The 11,444-nt window shown below is 39.3% G+C and overlaps 1 pseudogene; it reads left to right on the top strand.

Moving 5' to 3' along the window:
* The first annotated feature begins 4,278 nt into the window (after positions 1 to 4,278).
* LOC100583249 lies at positions 4,279 to 7,058 on the top strand (annotated as a pseudogene).
* Positions 7,059 to 11,444: the final 4,386 nt, after the last annotated feature.

The following is an 11,444-nucleotide window of genomic DNA, read 5'->3' as shown; positions in this document are numbered from 1 at the left end:
ATCAGGAAGTGCCTGTCATGCCGTCTTAACATGCTTGAGTTTCATTCCTTAAGAAATGAGAAGGCTGGGCGCCGTGGCTCACACCTGTAATCCCAGCACTTTGGGAAGCTGAGCCATGGGATCACTTGAGCCCAGAGTTTGAGACCAGCCTAGGCAATATAGAAAAACCCAGTCTCTACTAAAAGTAGAAAAATTAGCCGGGTGTGGTGGTGTGCACCTGTAGTCCCAGCTACTTGGGAGGATCACCTGAGCCCAGGAGGCAGAGGTTGCAGTGAGCCAAGGTCATGCCACTATACTCCAGCCTGGGTGACAGAGAAAGACCCTGTCTCAAAAAAGAGAGAGACAGCAACGCAAGGAGTTTTAAACATAGACATGATTTGATCAGATTTGCCACTTATTAGATGACACAATCTGTCGTAGCACTGTAGCTGATGGATTGGAGTTGGAGGTCAAGAATAGATGCTACGGGCTGGGCTCAGTGGCTCACACTTGTAATCCCAGCATTTTGGTAGGCCTAGGAGGGAGGAGCACTTGAGCCCAGGAGTTTGGAGGTTGCAGTGAGCCATGATTGTGCCACTGCACTCCAACCTGCACAACGGAACAAGACCCCACCTCCAAAAAAAAAAAGAGAGTGACTAGGGTTCAACTGCAGTAGTTCAGTGGGAAAATAGTGCTGGCAGTGGAGTGGTAGGAAAAGACACATTCAAAATATGTATTCTAAGCCTCGTCAGTAGGATCCTGTGATTTATTAAAAGTCAAGGATCCTTGAGTGTAAGATCTTTTTTTTTTCTTTCTTAAAGACTTTTTCAGTCCTATGGTTTTAGTTTGTGTTCAGTCTTTTTTTTTTTTAATAGTTTGTTTTCCTCTGGTAGAAAAATCAAGACAACTTACATTCAAATGTGGAGGAAATAGACTGCTTCATGCAATACCTTATAGGAGGCAGTGCTTCACCATTTTCACATACTGTACACCACACAGCCACTCAGTTCTATCAGTTCACCAAGAGGTAATCAGAATCCAGTATACAGACTTGTCAAGCTGGTCAGATGCAAGTGACTTATAAATTGGAATTCCATTGTGTTCATTTACAATAAATACTAAGCCCAATTACAGAATTTACCCAATATCATCACATGATTCTCCCTTTTTCCTATTAAAAAAATAATAAACTAGCATTCAGAAGATTGTATGTTTAGCAGACACTGAGAATAATGTTTCCAAATGTCTGAAATATGTTAATCTTCTGGATGCAAGAATAAGACATTGGGCCGGGCATGGTGGCTCATGCCTGTAATCCCAACACTTTTGGAGGCCAAGGCACGAGGAATCACCTGAGGTCAGGAGTTCAAGACCAGCCTGGCCAACATGGTAAAACCCTGTCTCTACTAAAATTACAAAAATTAGCTGGGTGTGGTGGCAGGTACCTGTAATCCCAGTTACTCGGGAGGCTGAAGCAGGAGAATCGCTTGAACCCGGGAGGTGGAGGTTGCAGTTAGCCAAGATGGCCACACTGCACTCCAGCCTGGGTGACAGAGTGAGACCCTGTCTGAAAAAAAAAAAAAAAAAAAGAAGACGACATTGGAACTCAAGATTTCTTGAAACTTCTCAAACAACAAATGATTTTTAAAATGCTTCCAACATTCTTTATACTCTTTTCTTACTATTATGAATAGCTAAAAATTGTTTAATAAATAAAAAGTAATACATTTTAAAACACAAATAAATAAATCCTATAGCAAATATTCAAACTCTGGTAAACACCAATGAACATTAATGATTTATATTTAAGCAACATGACACTCAAATCTTGTAGCAAGAATAATAGCACTACACAGAATCACATGGAAAATGCCAATCTAAGGACTTACTTTCTTGCTACATTTGTTATTTCTTGGAACACTACTGGTAGGATTTATAGAAAGTACACTGTGTATTTGAAGTTATTAATTTTTTTAATTTGTAGGCATGGCTCACTGTTGGTAGCAGACAGGGCCACAGATTTATGCTTACACCATGACAACAGCTACAAATAAAACGGCCTGATTAGTTCCACCCAGCCCTTGTCTCATTTCCAGATACGTCAGTCTTAACTTCTGACTCCATGAGTAAATATTTCCTGTGTCTGCTCTTATATGACCACAACAGATCCCCTTCTCTATGTTGCTAGTTAAGCTTTAATTATAATATTTTATGAAAAATACTGATCAGAGTGGAAAATGCATTTCTTAGGGCCCAATACTCTGTTTGAAAATTATAATGCAAGTGTATATCAATGTGAGTTAGACTCAAATACCACTTACTTATCAACTACTATGCAATGGACATAACAATCAATGCCAATGGTTCAGCGGTCACTTCTTAGATCAGAGAAAATGAAATCAAAATCCACTCTCTTTTCATTCCTAGTAATACACTTCAAATTTAAAAATAATTTTATAAACTTGAATTTCCATTGTCATGTTTGTTTAATTTTCCCACATGATTTGAATAAATTTTGGTCAATACTGGTTCTCTCTCACACTCTCTCACATTGCTTTCTGTCATCCATTTCATGTCAAATTCTGATGGTTAAGACTTTGTTAAATGTGAGTTGGAACCAACCCAAATGTCCAACAATGATAGACTGGATTAAGAAAATGTGGCACATATACACCATGGAATACTATGCAGCCATAAAAAAGGATGAGTTCATATCCTTTGTAGGGACATGGATGAAACTGGAAAACATCATTCTCAGTAAACTATCGCAAGGACAAAAAACCAAACACCGCATGTTCTCACTCATAGGTGGGAATTGAACAATGAGAACTCATGGACACAGGAAGGGGAACATCACACTCCGGGGACTGTTGTGGGGTTGGGGGAGGGGGGAGGGACAGCATTAGGAGATATACCTAATGCTAAATGACGAGTTAATGGGTGCAGGAAATCAACGTGGCACATGGATACATATGTAACAAACCTGCACATTGTGCACATGTACCCTAAAACCTAAAGTATAATAAATAAATTAAAAAAAAAAGACTTTGTTAAATGTGATGTAGGTTTATAGTATTCAAACTTTTGCTCACAAATTTACTAAAACTATTTTGTAAAAATATGTGCCTCCATCACACATTTCAAAGTTAATGCCTAAATTTTTTATCATAACTTTATAGTTGTAAAGGACATAATTTTCAGTAGATTGTAAAAATTTACATTTTAAAATAAAACTGTCAATCATTGTTTGAAACACATTCAATGAGATTTATTTTTTTATTTTTTATTTTTTTCGGACAGAGTCTCGCTCTGTGGCCCAGGCTGGAGAGCAATGGTGTAATCTCGGCCCACTGCAACCTCCACCTCTTGGGTCCAAGCAATTCTCCTGTCTCAGCCACCCTAGTAGCTGGGATTACAGGCGCCTGCCATCTCATCCGGCTAACTTTCGTAGTTTTAGTAGAGACAGGGTTTCGCCATGTTGACCAGGCTTCTCTCAAACTCCTGACCTCAGGTGATCCGCCTGCCTTGGCCTCCCAAAGTGCTGGGATTACAGGCGTGAGCCACCGCACCCGGCCTATTTATTTATTTTTGAGACAGGGTCTTACTCTGTCACCCAGGCTGGAAGTGCAGTGGTGCAATTACAGTTCAGCACAGCCTCAAACTCCGGGGCTCAAGTAATCCTCCCACCTCTGCCTCTGAGTAGCTGGGACTATAGACATGCACCCCTACACCTGGCTAATTTTTGTAGAAATGGGGTTTCACTATGTTGCTGAGGCTGGTCTTGAACTACTGGCCTCAAGCAATCCTCCCACCTCAGCCACTTAAAGTGCTGGGATTATAGGTGTGAACCATCGCGCCTGGCCTCCAGTGAAATTTAAATTCATAATGATTTGACATAAATCTTCATTAGTATGAAAATATACAAACTAGTCTTCTATGTTGCCCAGAGCAGAACTTGTTTCTGTAACAATTTATGGGAAAACATCATGAATCCCAAAGCCCTGAATATTCTGCAGGTAAAAGAGGAATTGTCCCTATTCCTTCCGGCAGGAGCTCATTTAAGTACAAATGGAATAGTGTGACATACAAGTGGACCACAAACACAGCATCACTAATCATCAGAAAAATGCAAATCAGGGCCGGGGTAGGGGTCGGGGGAGAGTCAGGAGTCGGCGAGCTCGACCTCGGTGTGAGCGCTGGGGTTGTCAGCTCCTTGAAATAGGGAATCGTGTCTTATTCATCTTTGTATCCCCAGTGTCTAGCAGCTCCTGATACATAGTTTTAGCTGAATTTTGGGACATGGCCACTGCTTCACCAAGGTCTGATACTAGTAATATCCACAGTGGAAGGTTGCAGTTACATGTAACTGTTTCTAGTGCCAAACTTGAGAAAAGAACTGGTTCGGAACAGCAATATATACAGAAGTAGTTGTAGATGGAGAAGTTAGGAAAACAGCAAAATCCAGTAGTTCTTCTAATCCAAAATGGGATGAACAGCTAACTGTAAATGTTACGCCACAGACTACATTGGAATTTCGAGTTTGGAGCCATCACACTTTAAAAGCAGATGCTTTATTAGGAAAAGCAACCACAGATTTGAAACAAGCTCTGTTGATACACAATAGAAAATTGGAAAGAGTGAAAAAACAATTAAAACTTTCCTTGGAAAACAGGAATGGCAAAGCACAATTGACAGTTGTGCTTGACGGATTGGTGATTGAGCAAGAAAATGTAACAAACTGCAGCTCATCTCCAACCATAGAAATACAGCAAAATGGTGATGCCTTACATGAAAATGGAGAGCCTTCAGCAAGGACAACTGCCAGGTTGGCTGTTGAAGGCACGAATGGAATAGATAATCATGTACCTACAAGCACTCTAGTCCAAAACTCATGCTGCTTGTGTGTAGTTAATGGAGACAACATACCTTCATCTCCATCTCAGGTTGCTGCCAGACCCAAAAATACACCAGCTGCAAAACCACTCACATCTGAGCCTGCCGATGACACTGTTAATGGAGAATCATCTTCATTTGCACCAACTGATAATGCTTCTCTCACGGGTATTCCAGTAGTGTCTGAAGAAAATGCCTTGTCTCCAAATTGCACTAGTGCTACTGTTGAAGATCCTCCAGTTCAAGAAATACTGACTTCCTCAGAAAACAATGAATGTATTCCTTCTACCAGTGCAGAATTGGGATCTGAATCTAGAAGTATATTAGACCCTGACGTCTCTAATTCTGCAAGTAGTTCTGCTTTTGAAGCAGCCAAATCAAGACAGCCAGATGGGTGTATGGATCCGGTATAGCAGGAGTCTGGGAATGCCAACACGGAAACCTTGCCATCAGGGTGAGAACGAAGAAAAGATCCTCATGGTAGAACCTATTATGTGGATCATAATACTCCAACTACCACATGGGAGAGACCACAACCTTTACCCTCAGGTTGGGAAAGAAGAGTTGATGATCATGGAAGAGTTTATTATGTGTATCATAATACCGGAACAACAATGTGGCAGTGGCCTACCATGGAATCGGTTCGAAATTTTGAACAGTGGCAATCTCAGTGGAACCAACTGCAGGGAACTATGCAACAGTTTAACCAATGATACCTCTATTCGGCTTCAATGTTAGCTGCAGAAAATCACCCTTATGGACCTTTGCCACCAGGCTGGGAAAAAAGAGTGGATTCAACAGTCAGGGTTTACTTTGTGAATCATAACACAAAAACAACCCAGTGGGAAGATCCAAGAACTCAAGGCTTACAGAATGAAGAAGCTCTGCCAGAAGGCTGGGAAATTAGATATACTCGTGAAGGTGTAAGGTACTTTGTTAATCATAACGCAAGAACAACATTCAAAGATCCTCGCAACGGGAAGTCATCTGTAACCAAAGGTGGTCCACAAATTGCTTTTGAACACAGCTTTAGGTGGAAACTTGCTCACTTCCATTATTTGTGCCAGTCTAATGTACTACCCAGTCATGTAAAGATCAATGTGTCCCGGCAGACATTGAAGATTCCTTCCAACAGATTATGGCATTAAAACCTTATGACTTGAGGAGGTGTTTATATATAATATTTAGAGGAGAAGAAGGACTTGATTATGGTGGCCTAGCAAGAGAATGGTTGTTCTTGCTTTCACATGAAGTTTTGAACCCAATGTATTGCTTATTTGAGTATGCAGGGAAGAACAACTATTGTCTGCAGATAAATCCAGCATCAAACATTAATCCAGACCATCTTTCATACTTCTGTCTCGTTGGTCGTTTTATTGCCATGGCACTATTTCATGGAAACTTTATCGATACTGGTTTCTCTTTACCATTCTACAAGCGTATGTTAAGTAAAAACTTATTACTAAGGATTTGGAATCTATTGATACTGAATTTTATAACTCTCTTATCTGGATAAGAGATAACAACATTGAAGAATGTGGCTTAGAACTATACTTTTCTGTTGACATGGAGATTTGGGGAAAAGTTACTTCACATGATCTGAAGTTGGGAGTTTCCAATATTCTGGTGACTGAGGAGAACAAAGATATTCTGGTGACTGAGGAGAATATATTGGTTTAATGACAGAATGGCATTTTTCTCAAGGAGTACAAGAACAGACCAAAGCTTTCCTTGATGGTTTTAATGAAGTTGTTCCTCATCACTGGCTACAGTACTTCGATGAAAGAGAATTAGAGGTTATGTTGTGTGGCATGCAGGAGGTTGACTTGACGGATTGGCAGAGAAATACTGTTTCTCGACATTATACAAGAAACAGCAAGCAAATCATTCAGTTATGGGAGTTTGTGAAAGAGACAGACAATGAAGTAAGAATGCTACTATTGCAGTTCGTCACTGGAACCTGCCGTTTATCTCTAGGAGTATTTCCTGAGCTCATGGCAAGTAATGGGCCTCAAAAGTTTTGCATTGAAAAAGTTGGCAAAGACACTTGGTTACCAAGAAGCTATACACGTTTTAATCTCTTGGCTCTACCACCATATAAGAGTTATGAACAACTAAAGGAAAAACTTCTTTTTGCAATAGAAGAGACAGAGGGATTTGGACAAGAATGAATGTGGCTTCTTACTTTGGAGGAGTGGAGGAGCTCTTGCATTCAAATACCCTAGCCAAGAAAAATTGCACATAGCGTATACAAGCTGTTCATTCTGTACAGTGAATTTTCCGAACCTCTCAAAGTATGTTTTCCGTTCTTCCACAGAAATATGCAAAACGTATTTCATCCTTTTCTACTTTATTTATTGTTCCCTTGAAATGATTGACCAGGAAAAAGATCATCCTTAAATTTTGAAGCAAGTGAGAGACTTTATTAAAAATACATATATATCTATATAAGCATATGTGATAGTGGCTCTAGTTTTGTAGAACTCCAAGTGTATTAAACATGACAGCTGTTCATTCATAAAGATCTGGATTTGCTTTACCTTGTTAATATTATCCAGGCGATAAAGTGCAAATAGCTCCATGTTCTTTTCTCCCTTATGTAACATCTCCTGAGGGTGTTTAGTTGCATGTCTGTTCAGGAAGGTATTAAGGGCTTAGGCCAAATCTTACTTTGAGTATGTTAAAAAAAAAAAAAATGCTGCTGGCTTTTCTGAAGACAGGTGCTTGAACCTGTCAGTTTGTTTTAAATAAATAGTTGAAAATTTTTCTCTCTCTGTCACATCAGTAATATTGTCAAAGTAATGGATAAAACCATAACTTACACATGAAAGTCATATACTAGATCCGATACTATTTAGTTTCTTATCGAAATTGGAAGGATTCATTGAGCAGCATAGGAGTTTGCTTACGTGTTACTTTGAGATGCTAGATATTTGTGGAATTAAAAAGAATCAGGCACTGTTGTACTTTGTTTTTAAATCTGTGATTTTTTCAAATTTAATTCATAATAAATTGATGCAATTTCATACCTAGGAACATATAAAAGGTAATGTGAACTCTGCCACTTGTTTTGTGTTCAAAGTTTTGGTTTTATGAAGCCAGATGGATTGAAGAGTTACCTAAGCATTTGAATGCTCTATGGCCAGGCGCGGTGGCTCACGCCTGTAATCCCAGCACTTTGGGAGGCCGAGGCGGGCGGATCACGAGGTCAGGAGATCGAGACCATCCTGGCTAACACGGTGAAACCCCGTCTCTACTAAAAATACAAAAAAATTAGCTGGGCGAGGTGGCGGGCGCCTGTAGTCCCAGCTACTCGGGAGGCTGAGGCAGGAGAATGGCGTGAACCCTGGGCGGCGGAGCCTGCAGTGAGCCGAGAACCACTGCACTCTAGCCTGGGCGACAGCGAGACTCTGTCTCAAAAAAAAAAAAAAAAAAAAAAAAGAGTTACCTAAGCATTTGAATGCTCTAATATGAGGCGAATGATTTTCTATTAGTGTTTGAATATCTTCATTCCTCTCAAATTCATAACAGTTCTATTTATCTGAATTAAATAAGCATATAAAAAAAGAAGTGACATTTATCAGCCTCTGGAATTCAATGCTGTTCTTTTCTTATGTTTACATCTTTGCAAGGCATAGATGAGCTGAAGCTGCATTTTGTAGGTATTCCATAAAATCTTATGGTGCTTTGTGGCTTGCAGGAAAGATTAACCGCCAACAAACAACATAGGTAGATATCACAATACAGTAAAAAGGATAAAAACAATACATTTGGTAGAATCAGAGTATTTACAGATAGACAGAATATTGACCAATTGGGAAGAACTGAAAGCTGGAATAAATTATAATGTCTTCTATTCCAAAAATGAGGAAGATTATGCCTTCCTTTCTTTTTCTTCATATTTCAGATAGATACTTCACATAACTTAGCATAACTCATCAATTCCATATTGCAATAAAATTAGTCCATACCTAGATTTTCATTTCTCTTTTGGATCAGAACAACAACGACAAACTATAATAGCTAAATATTTCAAATAACAGTACCAAAGCAAGGGAAATCACACTGATACAGACACATGTATATCATGCTGGCAGTGTTTTAAATACATTCCATATTTTTTGGAAATAACTTTTTTATCACATATTTGTGTAGTATTTTCAATTATTTTTCTTGGCTTTAGAAGTCACATTTTGTTGAAATTAATAAGGCATTTACTAGTGGGGCTAGTTTTTGTTCAAAGATCCTGAGATGGTATCAGTTACTGATAGGTAGATAGGTAATCTATCTCATCATTTTATAGAAACAGCAATTTCAATGGAAAACTATTAGGAGATCTAAGCCTGATAGTTTTTGTAGTAAATTTTGTTTGTGAAATTTTAAACTTCTAATTCTCTAACTTATTTTAAAATTTACAAAATGGTTTCAAGAAAAAAGATCAAATCTTAATACATTTCTATAGTACTTAACTGAATTAGAAACCCAGCAGAAATAAAGTTTCATGATATTATTATATGGCTATGTTCTTTCAAATTAGTCCTGAAACAAAAGGAAAGAATTTTCCTCCACTGTGTCATTAGCTGCCCTGTCTGCCTACCTCTGATCTTTGCTGGTGACCTGCAGTTCTGGCTGGAAAGGGGAGAAAAAATAAATAGAAATCTTCAGTTCAGGGCTGGTCCTTATAAAATTTGTCTTTCTGTGCCTCTCAGCAGCTAGCTTCCTTGCTTGCTCTCTCTCTTTCTCTTTCTTTCTCTCTTTCTTTTTTCCTTCCTTCCTTCCCTCCTTCCTTCCTTCCTCCTTTCCTTTCCTTTCCTTTTTTCTTTTCTTTCTTTTTCTTTCTCTTTCTTTTTCTTTTCTGTTTCTCTCTCTCCTTCCTTCTTTGCTTCCTTCCTCCTTCCTTCCTTCCTTCCTTTTTCTCTCTATCTCTCTTTCTTTCATTCATTCATTCGTTCATTCGTTACTGTCACCCAGGCTGAAGTACAGTGGAACAATCATAGCTCACTGCATCTTCAACCTCCCAGGCTCAAGTGATCCTCCTGCCTCAGCCTCTCAATTGGCAGGGACTACAGGCATGCACTATCACACCCAGCTAATTTTCTTTCTTTCTTTTTTTTTTGTGGAGATAAGGTCTCACTATGTTGCCCAGGCTGGTCTTGAACTCCTGGCCTCAAGCAATTCTCTGGCCTCATCCTCCCCAAGTGCCGGGATTACAGGCATGAGCCAGTGTGCTTGGCCAGCGTATTTTATTTTCTTAAAAGAGGCTCATATCCTTAATTCCTGTAAGAACTTGAACTCATTGTTAATGATATCCTAGGTTAGGTCAGGCAAAAAACTTCATACTATAGCAGATGATATGGAACGAAAGTCCTGATGAGAAGCTTGGTTCCACCAAGGACTTTTGGCAAGTCCTGTTACCTTTCTAGGATCCGAGTTCTCACCTCTAAGATGGGGAGGAGGGTGGCTCTCTCATCAATTCTAAACCTCATTTCTCCTGTAACACACATAACAGATGGTCATGTCTATGAACAAAAAACACTCACTGAGGAAACCCAAAACATTTCCGGAGATATAAAGTGAAGAGCAAGTAGATTTTTTTTTTTATGTTCTTGACAGTTTTGTTTTAACATAATGTGAGGGGTTATATAATACTTAGCACTGAGAGCCAAATAAAAGAACAGCAAATGAATTTTATTTCCTTCTAGTAAAGTAGTATAATGGTTTATGTAGACCAATTTGGTTTGACATGGCATTCCAAAAAGCATTTATGAGCTTATAAGTCAATAAAATTGCTATTTATTTCACAAGGAAAAAATGGGCCTAACTAAATTCTTATTTTTTTCTTAATTTTTAAAATTTGTGTGGGTACATAGTTGGTGTATATATTTATGGAGTACATGAGATGTTTTGATACAGGCATGCATTGTGACATAAGTACATCATGAAAAATAGGGTGTTCATCCCCTCAGGCATTTATCCTTTGAGTTACAAACAATTCAACTGTACTCTTTTTTTTAAATAAATTCTTAAATTTTTAAAAAATGAATTTTGATATTTTGATATTCTCTACCCCAAGATAAACTATATTGAGCAGATTTATGCGTTGGCATATTTAATATTCTGATATGTGTGACTTTCTTTCCTTTTCTTTTTTTTCTTTGAGAGGGAGTCTTGCTCTGTCGCCCAGGTTGGAGTGCAGTGGCGCGATCTCGGCTCACTGCAACCTCCGGTTCAAGCGATTCACCTGCCTCAACCTGGGATTACAGGCTCCCACCACCATACCTGGATAATTTGGGTATTTTTAGTAGAGATGGGGTTTCAACATGTTGGTCAGGCTGGTCTCAAACTGCTGACCTCAAGTGATCCACCTGCCTCCGCCTCTCAAAGTGCTGGGATTACTGGCCTGAGCCACTGAGCCAGGCTGTGACTTTTTTTTTGTTTTTGTTTTTGTTTTTTGGGGACGGAGTGTCGCTCTTTCGCCCAGGCTGGAGTGCAGTGGCGCTCTCTCGGCTCGCTGCAAGCTCCGCCTCCCGGGTTCACGCCATTCTCCTGCCTCAGCCTCTCGAGTAGCTGGG

This window comes from Nomascus leucogenys, chromosome 21 (assembly GCF_006542625.1).
Source record: "Nomascus leucogenys isolate Asia chromosome 21, Asia_NLE_v1, whole genome shotgun sequence".
Lineage (NCBI taxonomy): Eukaryota > Metazoa > Chordata > Mammalia > Primates > Hylobatidae > Nomascus > Nomascus leucogenys.
The sequence above is the reverse complement of the archived record's forward strand: the minus strand, read 5'-3'. Positions and strand labels throughout refer to the sequence as shown.